The following is a 19100-nucleotide window of genomic DNA, read 5'->3' on the forward strand; positions in this document are numbered from 1 at the left end:
TTATCTATTTCTATTTTTTTGACGCGTTCTGAATACGGGAGATGCAGAGACGCGCAGTCTATGTACTATTACGTTCATGCTACGACGGAATAGATTGAAACTAGCAGCTGACAACTTCACTTCGCCGTCATACTCTTACGTGTCGTTTGTCGCAGCAATTGATCAGTTGCGGTGAATCGATTATCGCGAATCGTAACAATGATACAGAGCGATCGCGTGTCGGAAAATAATACCACCATACGGAGCGACCACTGAGAATCGACTACTTTCCTATCCGAATTCTCGCGAATGACAACAAGGTGGTGACTGCGTGTGCGTGTGTACAAACATGAGGGCGGAATGTCAAGATCACGTATAAGTATGATAATATATGATATGTATCATCTTGTTGACACGCAAATTATTTAACATTTACTAATATTTTCTTGTTGTTGATCGTTACTCGATCGCGACTTTTGCTATTGAAAAAGGTGACGTAGAAAAAATTCTACGTATTTATAATTTTACATGCGCACGCGTTGACATAAATTCTTTTGAAAAGTTTTGAATTTTTCTCAGTAATTTAAATTATAATCGACAGTATTTTTTAAAGAGAAGCTACGCGTACAATCATAGCATAATAAATCCAAGATCATAATTGTCGACGCTTTTACGAAAATACTTTGGCAATTTTGTATAAATTATATGGAAATTTTCTGGGATGCTAATATCATTACGCAGGTTAGAAGTAGAAAGAAGAAAATATTGAGTAATTAATATCGCGAGCTCATCTAAGCTCTCGTGTAAGGAAGTTTAAATATTTTTCTGAACAAAAGTTTTAAGAATAAATTTTGTTAAATAAATTTTTCCCACGTTTATTTATCCGCGGTAAATATTATGCTTATTATCACATAATTGATGTCAATTCTCATTGATGCAATAATAATTTCTTATTGATTAAATGTCTAAAGTTCAAATGATTATAAACGATCGATGAATAAATGTGGATAATAAATATACGATCGATAAATGATCAAAGGATTTACGACGATTCAAAATCTCCAAGTGCCAGCGCAATAAAAGCGCAGGTTAAAACAGCCAACGGATGCGAGATGGCTAGGAAATAGAGAAAACAACTCGCGCATTGGATACACGAAGCCAGACGTGATATGACATAGCGCGAGTCCGAGGTCCGAGCTGCGAGAGCGACAAATGGCGAGCCATTTGCGAAATAACGCATCGGTAAATCCACCGTGCGAAACGAACGTCAAAACCGCTCCCCTCCGTTCCTTCCATCCCGCAACCAAACGCACGGATTTTCTCGCGATGGAATCGCGAAAAATCGCCGTCAAAAAAACGCAGACATCCTTCCATATGCCAAATGATTGAACACATTTTTCTAACATGTACACGATGCTTATAAAATTATATTTTTTATATTTTTACACACACACACACACACACACATACACGCAGACAAAATGAACGAGAGTGTTTCCGCGATCGATGCTAATTTTTTTATCAAAGATTTATGTTATATTTTTACATCCTTATCGCGCGTTGCATTTTCTTTATTCTATTTGCTATATTTGTAAATTTTGCACTTTATATCATGCACATTAATTACACATCATATTTATATTTGCAACGAGAGGATATTGTAAAGAAGCTGTGTATTTGGCAGCTCTCACTGATAGAACGTCTTTACCGTAACGAGAACGCCATAAAGCGAACGCAAAGGGACGCGAGCAAGACAATCGCGTATCGATGTCGAGACAAGGCGGAGGGTCACGAATCGCCTACGACGTCCGCCAAATCGAAGGGGATAGATCTTACCACCAGACTAGGGGCGACGAGGGTGACGGCGGGAACGGGACGGGGGGAACAACGGCAGTTAGCCTACTACGTAGCATGTTTATGGTAATTTGGGCCATCCCGCGCTGACCCGGGAGTAGCATGCATATACATCAGGCTGCCTCACTTTGACGCCGATCCATCCGAGCACCCTCATCACCCTCCATATTCTCAACGGAGATCAAACATCGCCCGGCACTCCGTTCTCGGTCGTCTCCACCCCTTTCCATCCCTTAAATCTTCCCCCCTTCGGTTTCGCTCTTTCGAGCTTCCGGGTTCTCTCTTCGCGACATTCTCGCGAGAGTTAGGCAATTTGGTCGCCGGCCAACGCTTCCCATGTGCCGGTGCCGGAGCGAAAGGTCGAACAAAGAAACGAGGCGACGTTAGAAATTTCGTCGTGCCCGGGATCCTTCCGGAATTCGCTCGCGCTCTCTCTCTCTCTCTCTCTCATTTCCGACAGCGCTCTGTGTTGAATTTTCCGTTATAGCACTCTCGTAGCGAAAATTTTGAAGGGAACGTCGCAAACGACCGCACATTTTTTCGCCACCCTTCCCATCCGTCGGATTGCATTTTCGTCGTAGATTCTTTTGACACGCCGATTTTATCGAAGTGCCAGAGACAGGAAGGCCAAGGAAAAACTCAAACGAAACTTGCGACTTTATTACATATATCTCCACGCTCTGTGTACGTGAAATATAATTCTTTATAATCGTGGAAAAAATAATTTATAGAACGATATAATTCGAATATCAGGGAAAAAAAAAAATTTTATTTTTCTAGATAACTATTGTACTTTTCTACTTCTATTTAAACTTCTCGATTTACGTAAGTTATAATTGTAATGAAGAATTTGCTGAATAATGACGTAGCTTAATCGTTGCAGAAAATGTTTGAAAATTTCTAATTATTACGTTTTACCTTTGTCCCACGATCGTCGTAACAATCGCGTAAATTAGAATAGCGAGAAGTGGTAAACTAGCCTTTGTGCTAGGAAACTGTGTCGCCCCCTTGTGCAAATCTCGTTTACGGGCAAATTTTCGAAACGTATTAAGCGGACAAGCAAAGAGAGCGCGAACTTGTTATTTGTGTTTGCAACTTTTCGTCAATGCTTAACGAGCTTTGCAGGGACGCGATCGTAGATAGACATTCGCGCGAATATACAATACTTTTCGCTGTACTCTCATCCTTTTTCTTTCCCGTCATTCTTGTCTCTTTAATCTAAGCGTGCTTTCAAGACACTCGATCTCTTTCCGAGCCTCTTTATCCACTTATCGCTCGTTGCCGTCGACCGAGATCAGAGAGAACATTTCGATGTCGCCTTCGGCAAAGGGGTGGCTTCGTCCCTTTACCGGGCTATCGAGCCGGCTGTAATTCGTCCGGCCTACCCGTTCGATCGACTCTTCCGTTCGAAATCTCGCGTGCGCTCGCCGGTCCCCTTTGAAGCCCGCGGTGATCCGTGATCAAGATCAAGGTAAAAGTGTGGCTCTTTCGGACAAGACGAGTGATCTCTCGAGAAATTCAACCCCTTCCGGGATATATCGATTCCCCGATCTCTCGACCGGCTAACCGACGACGTAACGGGGAATCGGGGCAACCGGTTTGACGTTCAACTTTGATGTAGTAGCCTGCCGAATAAAACGATTGCAGGACTAGGTAATAGAGTGATTTGATCAAAGTCGTTTCGATTCGAATTCGTGATTTGCAAAATTAATGCAATTTCGCGAAACTATCGCGCGTGAGAGATAAATGACATTAAGCTTTATACGGCTTTAATTAATTAATTAAAATAAATTTATTAAAAGATTCAATTTTTTATTATACATATATCGAACATAAAGTTGACATCCAAAGATCTTTAAATCATTATATTAAATCTTAGAAAGTTATATAATTAAAAAGAAATATTCATAAGGTACGTTGTCATTCTATCTATCCTTTACAATTATAAAAATGAAACTATAAATAGGACTTATTTATCGATTTAATTTAATTGTTTCTCGTTAATTAATCACCAAGGTAATTAAGAGGAATTTGTAGAACACGACGAGACGAATTTCAAACTTCTAATTCGAAAGGTAAATAAAATACGATTGACTGTGCGAACGCCGTAACCGCGCTCGTTGTCCGCCAAGTGAATTTGCGGTAAAGCCGGCGGGCGACTGACCGCAAAGTTTGTTAGTCGCTCCATCTAAAGTTCTCGTCGCAGACTCCTATTGTTGCTCGCACGAGGTGACGCTTCCGATCGTTCGCTTTCCCAACGGGATCGTCTCGTGCGAAACGAAAGACCGTAAATTCGTAAGGAGAGGCGCAAAGTTATCACGATAGATTAATAGCTTTATCTCATTTAGGATAAAAGTCCCGGTATGAAGGAACGATAAAAATTATAAACTTAAAAAAAAATTACATAATGCGTTTGTCCTTTATTGTATAAAATTATATATATTATACGATTGTAAAAAAAAAATATATATATCCTTCTCACACATTCGCGCACATGTGCATTATAGAAATTAAACAAAATATAATTTACATAATATTATTAAATACAAACAAAAAGGAAAGAAATTTCAAGTAATATTAAAAAATTCATCGCACACACACACACATACGATAATCATATATATTATACAAAAATTTAAAGAGAAAATTTTTCGAGACGAATCAATTTCGTCGAATTGTGTCTCTCTCGCATCTTCGCGGAAATAAAAATCAGCTAAACTTTCCACCCGCGTAAGCGACACGAACTGGATTCATCGTGGAAGATCGCGTCGCACACGGTCGTCGTCGTCGCTAACTAACGAGAAAATTAGCCATTTGTGACCCGTACACACGTACACACACGTTGAACCACAGAATCCATTCGTTGCTATCGAGCTCTCGCGAGCGCCACGTAATTGCGCGAAACTCGCGTCGACGATGGCGAAATCGCGTGTATCGCCGTATCATTTCATCGAGATAGCGAGCTGATTCCGGATTCCACGATCGTCTCACTGGGAGAAACGCCGCGGGGTTTTCAGAAAAAACGATGAAATTTTGCAGAATTGCAAAAACAAACTCGCGAGAGCACGGGGCGTAACTCACTCTCGTTAAGATTTCAAGTACGATCGGAATCTTTTACTTAATGCACGCACGGGTGGCAGAGATGAAATTAATAATATTAAAAACCGGTAACGCGCGCGGAATTACGGCGCTCTTAATAGCGTAAATTACATCTAGTCGAACTGGACTTATCGCAAGGCACGACACGACAACTTTTACAGCGAAGCTGTTGCTTGGAGTATTTTCGTATTCGCTCTAGTTGACGTTGTAAAAATAATGCCGCGTATTTATAATTTGTCTATACCACGAACATATGACGATTGCATTTTCAGCTAAAGTAAATTGTTAGCTTCAAGATTGCTTTTGAGAATATTAATTTAATAATAACAAAAAAAAAACGCAATTGCGAAGATACTACATTTTTTAATTATCGAATAAATCATGTATTCACAAGAATGGCTTAATTCATTAATACATGATCGTCGCTTATATTTTTCCTTAGATAGTAGATATGCGATCTTACGCTGTATCATCATTTATATACACATGGGGGGAGGGGGAGGGGGGGCGGCTATCTCTGCACCGGGAGAATGGAGATGCAAAATGTCAGCAGGGGCAAAGCGGGAGGGTGGTGACGATGGTGGGGGTTTAGCAACCGCTAGTAATTTATGACGCAAGTTTTGATATACTGCGCGTTTAGGGTGGAACTTTAAAATATTAAAATAGCCGCGGCGAGAGGGATACGATGGGGAGGCTCGAACCGCGACGGGAGATTTATCATGCGCGGCAGATACCGGCCCCGTATATATATACCGGGTGCGACACGCAACAGCGGGACGCATCCTTCTCCTCTCGCCCCTGCCCATCCGCCCTGCCTAAACCCCCCTCCCCCCCCCCCGCCCCTCTTTTTCATCCCGCGCAACCTCTCTATCCCAGCCCCGTCGTCGTCGTCGTCGTCGTGCGTCACGAATACATCGACCGGTTTAGAATCGCTCGCGATGCGATTTCGATCGCGCGAATCCAACCGCGTGCGCATCGATTTAAAATCCGCCCGCTACGAGATTTCGAGATTACGTCATCAGGATGAAACGTCGATGGAATAAGAGAGCTCGAAAGAGGAGCGATACACATCGCATCATTTCGATCGTGATAAATTCAGTAATTTATATTTATATAGTATATATGGTACATATCAAAGATATTAATAGTTGGAGACGTGGTAATTTTTTTTCTACCATAGTAATAATATTATTTGCAAAGATAATGTCGGGCGAAAAAATATTTTTATTATCCAATTTAATTATCGTAGTTAGGAAAATATAAGAATTTTTTGATGTCTGTGAGAATTTCACTGTTCTAAATTTTGTATTTAAAGTTTGAATGTTATCGCGTGTACGCAACATATATATATATATATATATACATATATAGTTTCCAGAAAGTATTTTAGTAGAAATAATTATATCGTGCAAAATCGCTGTACAACCGACGAGACTTTAATCACACCATAACCGTTACGATATCCGATATTCTCGAGTCGATTAATCGCGAAAAGAGGGTAATAACGAGCGTGAACTTTTCAAAAGAATTTATGTCAACGTGTGCGCATGTAAAATTATAAATACCAGAATTTTTTCTACCTCACCTTTTTCAATAGCAAAAGTCGCGATCGAGTGACGATCAACGTACAAGAAAATATTAGTAAGCGTTAAATAATTTGCGTGTCAACAAGATGATACATATCATATATTATCATACCTATACGTGATCTTGACATTCCGCCCTCATGTTTGTACACACGCACACGCAGTCACCACCTTGTTGTCATTCGCGAGAATTCGGATAGGAAAGTAGTCGATTCTCAGTGGTCGCTCCGTATGGTGGTATTATTTTCCGACACGCGATCGCTCTGTATCATTGTTACGATTCGCGATAATCGATTCACCGCAACTGATCAATTGCCGCGACAAACGACACGTAAGAGTATGACGGCGAAGCGAAGTTGTCAGTTGCTAGTTTCAATCTATTCCGTCGTTAGCATGAACGTAATAGTACATAGACTGCGCGTCTCTGCATCTCCCGTATTCAGAACGCGTCAAAAAAATAGAAAGAGATAATAGCATACTGTACGATCATCGATCTGTCTTTGTCTAAAGACGCGTGGCAAAGAAGCTTTCGTCTGGGAAACAGAAAAGTAGGGATGAAAAGACGAAGATGGAATACAAACGTAAGACCGGTTCTACGATAAGTCGCGTGTGGTTAATCGTAAGGTGATTGACCAATCGCAGTCCACAATTTCGAAAAAAATTGACCGTGATTGGTCAATTCGCTTACGGCTGACGACATACGCGACTTATTGTAGAACCGGCCTAATACGAAGCATGCTATCTCCGTCTAAATATTTGACGATCCCCACTCCCTAATACTCGATCTACATGTATTACGTTTATGGTCATTAGTCGAATGTCGCTGATGGAAAACGAATTGACTCGGATTCGAGGGACGTCTGTATCTATTTAATTGATAAGTATAGTCATAATTATAGATTGAATATTTAATCGCGTAGCATAAATTCCGCATACATCGGTGATATGTTATTGTAATGCGCATTTTGCAGGATTTATTTCGATGAATTTTTTTACGCGAACGATCGGCCGCGAAAGCGGCGATTATCGTATATTTTCCAGTATTTTACTCCGCGGAAATGTATCTCTTTAATCTGAACTCTCTCTCGTCTATTTACTCATTCATTATTTATATCATTGCTTCAGTAGAGTAATCGTATTAAAACGAGAGACATCTCTCTCTCTCTCTCATCATTTCTTATTCCAAGTGTGGAAAGTACACGAAAGTATAGTTAGGAGCAACAGGTGCAGCATCGCAGCGATGCGACTTGAGGCGACGCTAGACGACACGACGCGACGCGACGCGACGCGACGAGACGTGAACGCGCGGCGAACTTCACATCAGTATCACACAATTTTTGGACGTCGTTGCGTCCTTTCGCCCTTCGATGTTCGTCGTCGCGCTGATTTACGTCGCGAGTGCGAATCGCAATTTCGTTGACCGTGATGTTCGCGTTATTCTTTCGCTATGATGTATTGTAGCAAAGTGCCGCGCGTTTTGTAATAATATCGGGAGCGTCGTACAAAGTGTCGCGCGATTGTAGTGATTAGTGTACGCGTATCATAACCTATCGAGCCGCGTGTTTTCGCGAGTGATTTTATGAGTACGATGAAGAAGCAGGCGGCAGCTGCGCATTTTCTAATAATATCGCGATTCATATCGGCAGTGCTGTATAAAGTGTCGCGCGATTGTAGCGATAAGCGTACGCGATTATAATTCGTCTTCGCGAGTGATTATATGTGCGTGCCATATGAAGAAGCAGGAGAGAAAGAGGAGCAGGAGGAGGAGGAGGAGGAGGCCAGGGAGGCATCTGGCAACGGCAGAGCAATCATGAGGTGATTACTTATTATTTGTTATTTGTAAGATTAAAAATTGCTTGTTTTTCTCCGCATTGTGATACTTTTAACATCAATGTTTATAATGTATTTAATACATACGTACAGTTATATGAAATATTTTATATTTTACATACACATATATAAATGTGTGTATGTGTGCGTATAGATAGATAAAATATTTTCAAAGTACGTTTAAGATTTATAACTATTTGGATTATTTACATAAAGAAATTTATAAAAACTTGTACCTCTGGAAAATTTTTTTTTCTACAATTATTCGATTCTCTTGGTTAAAGCGCGAATAAAAATTTTTATATACGCAGCAATCATTCTTAAGAATATTTTAATTAATCTTGACGCTGTTATATATAATTTCAATATATTTATATTATTTACAGATCAACGTTTCATATCATTCTGCCGCTGCGCATCATATGGGTGAGTGTTTTATCTTTTATTTCACTTTTCTATTATTTTATTCAATGTACGAATCCCCCTTTCTATTGATTAGTATATATGTCATATGTATTGCAATATTAATAAATATATTGTAATTCTAAAAATGAAAAATTGGCCAATATCATTATATACGAGCCAAAACTAAAAGCACATCAATTAATATAACGTGGATATATATTGTTTTTGTATATATTGTTTTTGTTATGGTACATATAAAAAACTACTAATATAACATACGACATATATATATATATATATATATATATATATATATTGTATATATTAATTAAAACAATATACTATAATATATGTTAAATGCAAAATATTTAATTTTATTTTCACATATACATTTAATGTTGAATATATCTGTCTGTGCGTCAAAGTACAAAACAAAATTTTATTTAAACCACATAATTAATTCAAAAAAGTTATTAATACGTATAGAAATTACTTTTATATTAATATTAATATTTTTATTGGAATAATTACTTTAATTAGTTTTACTTGAAATTAACTTAAAAAAAGTTACAGTAACTCTATTTACATTTTTTTTTTAATTTTCTTTGCAAAATACAAAATAAATTTTCTTGCAGTAAAGAACAAAATTGTTAACTTTAAATTAAACAAAATATGGTTTGATTTGAATTCAAATGTAGTTAGATAATCTGTCTATTGATAAAATTCTGCGAATAGTAATGATGGTTTTAATAGAAAAACGAATTATCTCATAATTCTGCTTCAGAGTATAGTTCATTATTAATTAGGTCAATAAATGAATTATCTTTTCTGAAGGATAAGTGAAGTTTAATCAACAGTTTCCAAATCCAGCGTGTTTTATTAACACGCTTTTATATTAGGAAAATTATGTTATACACAATTATTATTAATAGTTCCATCTCTTTTATCTCTTTCGAATTTTATACAAATAAAAAATTATTATTGTATACAATTATAGACATTACTTTTCTACTATCAACTGTTTTAATAGAATTTAATAGAATTCTTATTAAATTTTCAGAGAATTTATTAATTTATCTATAATACATAATATGTAATATGAGCGTAGAATATTTTTTTTTTTAATAAAAAAAAGAGAGAGAGAGTTATTTCGTGCAATAATAAAATTACTGCAGTCAACAAAATTAGATATTGTATTTAGTTATTTTCGCCAAATTTATTTCGCACAGCTTGCCATTATCTAAGTTTAAGTGAAAGCTAAAGGGAATCTCCTCCAGGATCGATACTTGAACATGATCAGTTGCACGAGACAGACTGCGAAATCGCTGGAAGCTATAGTTAATATTACGTTGATGAGGGAAGGGGAGGGGGAGGGGGGGCACGCTGCAATCCGATCTTCGTCGTGACGGTATCCCAGTCAAATATATATTGATACTCGGGCGCAATCCCGAGAAAAAATCGTTCGGTTTCGGAGCACACAATCTATAATCGTCGACGATAATTCATACGAATCGCGTGTCGGAGTGCGCGACCCATCCAAGGTACAACCGCGATCTTCATATTATACGTGCCCTCCCCCCCTCCGCAGTCGCTAAAAGGTCGAAAGGGAAAAAAAACCGGTCGCATCCATCGCGTCGAGGGGTTGCGTTCGATCCCGAAGCGCATCGCAACGACGGCATGTGGGGCCGCATATGGCGCGTGGCTTCCCATTGTTAAGGCCGCGGCTTACCTAACTGACTTTACGGTCGACCGTATTTTCAGGATGAATTCGGGGCGGTGGCCTCTGCCGGGGACGCGCGGGACATGTGCGCAGGTGTCACGGATCGATAATCGCATCGTTCGACATCCTCAACCTCCCTCGCTTTATTTATCAATAAGGTTTCATCAATAAAAACAAAGATTTTTCACACCTCCCCCCCCCCCCCCCATCGGGCGTTTTGTAAAATCTAAATTAAGCTCACGGAATGAGGGCCGTTCAATTTCGACGGGCGCGTAAATATTTTTCGGCGATTATATACGATTTTCCATGTTTTCCCTCCAATACGATCGTCATCACGGGGCAATTTATTTAACGCCGGCTAATAATTTTCATCAAACTCGTCTTTGACGAGGGGAAATGCGTGTTGCGAGGTGAACGCGAACGGTCGCACTCGTGTTCGAGATAAAACATTCAACGCTTTATATCGCCATCGGTAAAGCTCGACGAGCGTCGAACGCGCCTGCCTGTCCGTCGCTCACTTTTCGCTAACATTTCTGCAATTAAAACGATCGATTAACGCGGGCGTACTCATTCACCGTATTCGCGCGATCACGCTGATTCCGGGTGCCGCGTTATTCATTTAAACGGGATCGCCCGAAAAGCCGGCGTTAACGCGAAAATTTTGACGTAGATGCTCGTTGACGCGCGTTGCGTCCAACTGATCGAGGGTGCGAATCGATTGCTTGTTTTTGTCGAGCGAGCATCGGTTTACGCAAATGGCCGCTAGCATCTACGTAAACAGTTTTAAAGGCGGGGTAAGCGAGCGGTAAATCTGAAAAGAACTTCTCGTTTCTCTTAATATTTCAATACTTTGCGTAAAATAAATAATAAAAACTAAGAGAGATAAGCACTAATAATACATCTTGATTAAATATTTTATATTTTCTACTAAAGTTTAACAACTATAATGGATGAAATTAATCTTATTACCGATTACTAGAATATAATTAAACAATATTCAATTTCTAACACCTTGAAACAATTCTTGAAGAAAGGAGAGAACTTTCGTTTTACGCGTAAAACTTACTCGGCAAATTTGCGCAAGATAAACGGGGATAATCTGAGGTTTCCAAAGGCCAATCTTTCAGGGAAAGTTATTGAGCAAAGTTTCCACGTTATCGAAAGTTGTTGCGTTCGATGTTGAACGAACGGAAACGCGATTCGATCGGCTGCCAATTAAACGCGCTCGTCGACGTTGTTACATAATAATCTTCTCGTCAGGCAGGGATTCAATGAGAGCCGATTAAACCTTAAACACTGTGATCCATGACTCGATTATGATCATCGTTCGCCAATTAAAGTACGCGACTATACGCGACGCCCTAGGACTATACGCTAGTCCGGCGCGCGCGCGCGCTTTATCGAAGTTAACTTTTAATCCTATTTACAAATCCGACATCGTCCAAATAACAGATCCTATCGTTTCGAACTGCGTTATTAACAACGAAAGAACACTGATTTTACAAATGTAATATGCTTAATTAATCATACGGATTGTCTCGTAATTATCACATTTAGTTTTTAACGACGGATACTTAGATGAATTTTTTTATCGTGCATTTGTCTTTGAGAAAATAAAAAAAGAGACATTTAATATAAGATAGAAACCGATAATAGAATAATTAAAGAATTGTCGCTGAAATAACATGTCTTTAAATTTGTTAAATCAATTAATGTTAATTATTTATTAGGCAGATTAAAGAAGAAATGTGGGCGTTTAAAAAATATTTTGAATTTTAGAAGCAAAATTTTATTTATATACGAGAGAATGTTAAAAGAGAGAGAGAGAGAGAGAGAGAGAGAGAGAGAGAGAGAGAGAGAGAGAGAGAGAGAGAGAGAGAGAGAGAGAGAGAGAGAGAGAGAGCAGTACATTTTCGGCACTATTTATAATTGTACAGTTTGAAATTGTATGCTTCTTCGATTTATCCGCGTACATTTCACGGAGGCTCGCGCTCTGAAATTCTTGTCGGTTGATATCTCGCAACACGCGGTCAGTCGCGGTGTTTTACAGCGGAATGGACGTTATTTCGAGCGTTACGAGTAACTACTCGTGTCGCATCGAAATTCGCGTAAATCAAAGCGCCGCGAAATTCGAGTTATCCGTTATATTACGCGGCAAAACTGCTCCCGTTTCCCAGGAAATTCGATTTATCGCTCACGCTCGGACGTTGCTATCGGATACTGGCACCAACACCATGGAGCCGCGTTATCGCGCCGCTAAAACATATATTGTATCTGCGCGTAAAACTTTTTCCGAGCTTACCGGTCTCCAACTCGTCGGTGCGAGGAATGAGCCACGAAGGCCGAACAAGTATGAATGCTAAGGGCCCTCGTCCGCGATTTACGGGCCAAGCACCTCTCGGCATAGCAATCAGTGATTCTCTTGAGAAGACGGGAAACTGGGACGCGGGACATTTAAATTATGCATTCCTCTCGCCGACGAAGACGAGTCGTGGAAGCTGCAACTCCAAGGACGTAGAGGACACGATGATGGAGGAAGGTTGGGGTGGGGTGGGTGGGGGGGGGGTTAGGGGGGAGAGAAATCGTGCTTGCGTAAAATGCAATGCGCGAATCAATAGAGTGTTCTACTATTTACAATTCGCGAGAAAAGATACGCGACTTTTGGAACGCATTGCGCGTATGTTAGTGTTTTCAATAATAAATGCCCAAGATCTAAACGTTGCTTATAATCTTTATTAATTTTATATTGTGCCATTTTGTCTCGGCATACGAACATCGTGTACCTGTGTCGTACTAAATTTTTTTTTTTTTTTTTTTTTAATTTGTATCAAAACGATTTTCGTAGAATATTAAAAAAGAATTGAGAAACGTAACACACATACACACAGTCTAAATTATATATTATCATGGACGAAATCGCACTTGTATAAAGTGAAATGTACGAATCTATAGACGATGTCATCTTGTACGAGGGATTTCCTATCAGAACATCGTTCGCGTATGAGTATCCGAGCGTATATATAAAATATCGTGACGCATCCTTAGGAAACACTGAACTTGCGATTACAACGGAATGCATCGTGCGGCTTTATCGATTGCACTCCGTTGCATTTGGCGGATGTATTATTTACGGAATTCTTCGCCTCGTCGTTGTTCAAAAGTACAAATAGAAACTCGTAATCAAAGATTGGAAATAGAAGAGCACGAATGTAAATAAGAAATGTTCCCTCGAAGATGATTCGATTCTTTCGCGATAATTTGCACATCTCTTATTGTACGTTGCTTTTTATCTACATCTCGCAGATCCAAGTTTAATCTCTTGACCCCATTCACAATTATAATCCCGAAATAATCCAAGTGCTCGTGGATAAGCGGTACACGAGTGAGTAACGAAATAACGCGATTAATGCTATAAATTAATTAACTATTTATTTATTCATCTATTCATCGATATGCTTTGCGCAAACGATAAATCTGCATCCTAATACAGTACGATTCATCAATTACAGTTTGTCGAAATTTCATGTATATATAATCTCGCTTTCGTTTATATTATTCATATTCAACCGTCCGTATTATCGTTACGATACAAAATTTATCGTTCAATCTTAGTCTTGTCAACAATTTTTCATAATATTGGAAGATTTTTATTTTTCTATCTATTCATCGATAATTCATTTTATATTCGTCAATATTTATTCAATCAAAGCGAATTCATAACTCATTTTACATACTTATCGATACGCAATATAATATAGCGTTTATATTGTACTTTTAAATAATATGGTATTTATATATTTTGAATTTAAATAAATTCTTTTATCTTGTTTCGTAATTTAAACATTAAAATATTATCCAAGTTGCAAAAGTTTGATATTTTTTCATTTATCATTCTTAATCTATTCCTGATATACTTAAATAAATAGATGCTCAAAAAGATTCGGTTTTATACTATAATGTCGTGTATCGGAGAACTTATGAATACAACTGTATACAACGGCAGAGAGAAAGAGAGAGAGACAGACTGTTTGTCTACTCAGCCATCTATCTGCCTTGCACGCGCCCAATTAATTATCTCTAATCAAGCGCGTTTGCGCAGGCGGTCCGCTCGCGATTCAATAACATCGCGATATCGCGTTCAATACGCGAATATATCCACCACCAGGAGAGAATCGACGTGGCGTGCGTGTCAACGACCTGAAACGATCGCTAATGCGTTCATTACCGATCGCATTCATCAGTAATATGGCGATTGCAGGACTGTATAAATGGATATTATGTATCTATTTTAGGATGTTTATTTAAATTGCCACTGTATCGCACTGTGTGCCAATAATTTTTCTCCTTCTATATCTTTATTTCAAATCTAAGTATTTTATCAAACATTTTTGAATGTATTTGTAGATGTCTGTAATTCTTTACGAGGATTTCTGGCCTCGCGTTTACACAGTTCAAGATGTAACGATTAATTATGGAACAGTTAAAAATTCAAAATATATATTTATCCTAAATAATGATGAATCAAGAATGAATCGCGTGAGTTTGCCTTTGATCGAATTCGCATAATTTATCGATCGATTTAGCGCAATCGCCGGATGCAGGAAGCGCGTGTCCGCAGCACGAGCGCAATCGCTTGCGCGCGAATACGTACATGCTTATAGCTGCGCAAACACGTCGAATGCGCTCTCTCGGTAAATTTTACTTTTGGGTCAGAGATGCATATGCAGAGATACGCCGTTGATGTATTCGCGTATTGTATCTCTCTCATATTTTTAACATCGAAATCGGGCTGCATAAGCCATGTAAATAAAAAAAAAATACGCATCGTGATGTACATAATAGTATATAAATGAAGATTTGATATGAAAAAACTGTAGGTTTTATATTTCCAGAAAATTACTTTTCGTCGAAAAAGAGGCTGTTTGCTGAAAACAATAGTATCGTAAAAGTATATAAGAATCTTTTATGAAAACATTTATGTCATATAAAAGAAATGTAAAAAATATTTATTCTTTTTATACTTTTGTCTTCTTAATAAATGAACTAATATTTAGAAAAGTTATATTACACGCACAAAAATAATATTACATAATATATATAACATATAAGCTCCTAAATAAAAAGAGAGAGAAAATTTTCCAAAGGTTTTTTTTTTTCCAAAAAAATATATTTCCATGCGATTGGTATTTTGTCTTCTATGTATATATTTATATTTTATATATATTATATTATATATATATATATATACACACACAGCAGTATATAGAAGACGAATGTGTGTGTGTGTGTGTGTGTGTGTGTGATAAAATCAATCATGAATATAAATATTAACCGTGTACGTTAAAATAATTGCGGCAAAATGTAAATTGTTTATAATAATAAATATTCTCAAATTGCGGTAAAATACTTATTATAAAAGGATAATAATTTACATACATACATAAAATTTATGTAGGAATGAATTTCCACAGAAAACTATACACATATTATATTTATTAATGTTATATTGCAAGAAAACTAGAGAAACAACATCGCATTAAAGGAGCTTTGAGGGAAAAGCATGTCTTTGAAATCGATACACTCGATACGGCGAAACAATGTCGACGAAATGGACGATGTTTTAAGGTTTTCAACTTCGCGTAGAACTTTGCTTCGCAGAAAAAGGAAAAAAAAAAAAAAGTAGCTTATGCTTTAAGAAACAGAGAATTCCGAAGACAAATCGTCGGGCGAGCGGAAACCCGATATAGCCCGCGGTAACGTCGAAAGCGGAGGAACTGGCAACAAAAGATAAAGCGGGGGAGGATGATGGAAGACAATGCCGCAAAAAGGAACCGACAAATCAAGCAGGAGAAACAAGTCAAAGCCTAGCCGATGCGTATCGAAAAAATGCCAAGAGCAAAGAATAATTTTATATACAATAAGCATAATTTTATATATAATATGATGGATACAGTTAGGAAAAAAGCACTGATTAATTGATATTATAATTTATTATTAATTAATTATTATTTGTCTCAGGCATACGTTTTTTAATTTGACAAAAATTTTACAATCAATATCATAAAATGCTCCAAATTATAAATTTGAAAGACATAATGCATATATTAAATAGTATATAAGGAGTAATCGTGCGACTAATATTGCAATAAAAAAAAATCTAAACGACATTTATTGCCGTTTATATAATACTGAAATTATATTAATTATTATTTATATTACAATTATATTTATAATTTATATATATATATATTGAATGTGCATATATTTAACTTACATAGAATCAGCAATTCTGCAGGATATGCTTTTGCATCCTATGGTATGTACCATATACCTAGGAGTTAATTTATTCGTTGACCACACACGCACACACATACATATATATAATCCGGTTAGCCAACGCCAACGGATTAACAATGTACAAGCGTCTCTAAATATATGCGCGTTAAGCGCTGGCGTTTAGAACAGAGAAACTTTTAAACTTTTCAATCTCACATATTAGCATTCTCCGGGATATTCGAATTCCTCAAAATTTTCACAAAATAATTAATTTAGCTTTCTATAACTCCAATTATATTTTAATGAAAATTTAAGCGTGGTTTTTTTTTTAATTATCTAAAGATTAATTATATAAAAAAAATTAAGTACGTATATGCATTTTTGCGGACTTTTGTCAATTCTTTTACCGTTTGAAAATACTTTATCAAAAATGATTGAAGAAAAATTGATTTAAAATTTACATCAAGCTGAATAAAAAGTCAGAAACAAACCATTTCATAAATAAGCACACGGGGCAAAATTTCCACGGGTAGCTCTGCGATCGGCTATTTAAAGGGCGTTTCCTTCCGTCTGATGATTGAAGAACCACTCCATATCGAGACAATTCGGCAACACAAGGTGGCACGCGAAAATTGAATTTACAACCCTCGAATAATTTCAGGGAATCTAAAATTTGTAAGCAATAAAGGGAACGGTTATGTTTGCAGCTGTGTATCAGTAGACGCGTTAAAATTGGCAATCGAGAATAATCGAAGAACGGCGAATATGTGTATATGTATATATATATATATATATACGTGGACATTTATGGAAATTAGGAAAGGGACGCGTTTTTGTAAATAAAGATGCAATTTTTTTATTTTAATTATTCTTTTGCTCTCTCATTCATTGGCGCTATACTTAATTTATTTCGATCGAATAGATTCCTGTCTGACAAAAGATCTGCTCAAAGTAAAATTTAAATTACGCGTTTAGCTATAGCGGCAATGCATTTATATAGAGAAACTGTGCTTGTTTCGTAACGAGACTTTAATAGCGTCATTAAGAAAATCTTCTTTCTTATTATGATGTAAGAAGTCTCGTCAGCTTCACCCAGTTTCGAGATATTGAGATCAGGAATAATATTGTGATATCGCGTTTCTTGGTATTTAAGATAATTATTACGCCCCAATAAATTTCTCGTTAATAGGTTTACGTGAACTCGCAAATATTTCTTTTACAACGCGATTTCCAAGATGTTTCATTTCTTATGCAATTGCTCCCGAATTCATTTCTAAGGCGCTCCAATCTTCCTCGTTTGATGTGTACACGATATTTGACAAAGTTTTACGATCGGTAACAAGATTGCACTTGGCGAGTTTCCCTGAAGAAATATACACTAATAGATATTATCATTTCTCGTACACAAGTATTTCCATTATTTTTGTATTTTTAACTTTAAAAATTAATTCTAAATATATTCTGGATGAGGTGATCTTCTCGTACTTCAAATTTTTATGTATAAACTTTTTCTATAGAATATTCAATCCATACACACGCATCGGAGAAGGATATTATCTTATCCCAATTGTCACACTCCATTGAACACTCCGCATACTAAACTTTCTCATATCGCGTCGAAAACTTGTTGTTGGTCAGGCCGGCTTTTTTCGACAAACTTAAATTCATTTGAGCCGCTATCGAGCACGCGCAATACTGCTTGTCGCGCTCTAGATGGACTCTCTAATGACAGCTTTATAAGCGGCTGGATATTTAATTCATCACGCGCAGCCACGGTCGCCCCCCCCCCTCCCCCCGGGCACGTTCCACAAACAGATACCCTCGGATGGCCGATACATATGCAGGGAACGTACGTAAAAGCGCGCCTTGCCATCTCCATTCGAATGGACCGGTATAATTTTTATAATACCTAGGAGAGCGCCTCTCTCCTTTTTCTTTTTTCCTTTTAACCATCTCAATAATGTTATTGCCCGGCTTCCTCGCACACCTGCGCGCTCCATGAACGCCCACTCGGGCAACAATTATTGAATAAATATTCCGGTGCATGCCGTTGCAGCGGAACGTTCTGTCTCGTCGTCACATTCGCGAACTTTGCGAGAATTGATCGCGAACGATTCATAATTTTTGCGTTGCCGGAAATGGTATCTTATTTAAAAAAATAAAAAAATTAAAAAAACGAGTTTGATTTATAAAATAAAATTTTCCAGAGCAAAAAGTTTACGAATTCTGTTCAGAGATGTTCTTTCAAAAGATATTTTTTTGTCTGAAATTAAAATAATTTGAAGGACATTTTGACATGCTTTAAAATAGGAAAACAAATAATTATTCTTCATTAAATATAATTCAAATAT

General features: G+C 37.5%; 1 protein-coding gene across 1 annotated transcript in view; it reads left to right on the forward strand.

Moving 5' to 3' along the window:
- The window catches only part of Pxb (pxb), a 354537-nt gene that overhangs the window by 99639 nt on the left and 235798 nt on the right, over positions 1-19100 (forward strand). Inside the window, 1 exon segment of the mRNA XM_070310439.1 lies at positions 8735-8774. The gene's annotated coding sequence lies outside the window, so the exon portion shown is untranslated.

Source organism: Polyergus mexicanus, unplaced genomic scaffold (assembly GCF_030449975.1).
Source record: "Polyergus mexicanus isolate NDT 795.1 unplaced genomic scaffold, iyPolMexi1.0 SCAF_18, whole genome shotgun sequence".
NCBI lineage: Eukaryota > Metazoa > Arthropoda > Insecta > Hymenoptera > Formicidae > Polyergus > Polyergus mexicanus.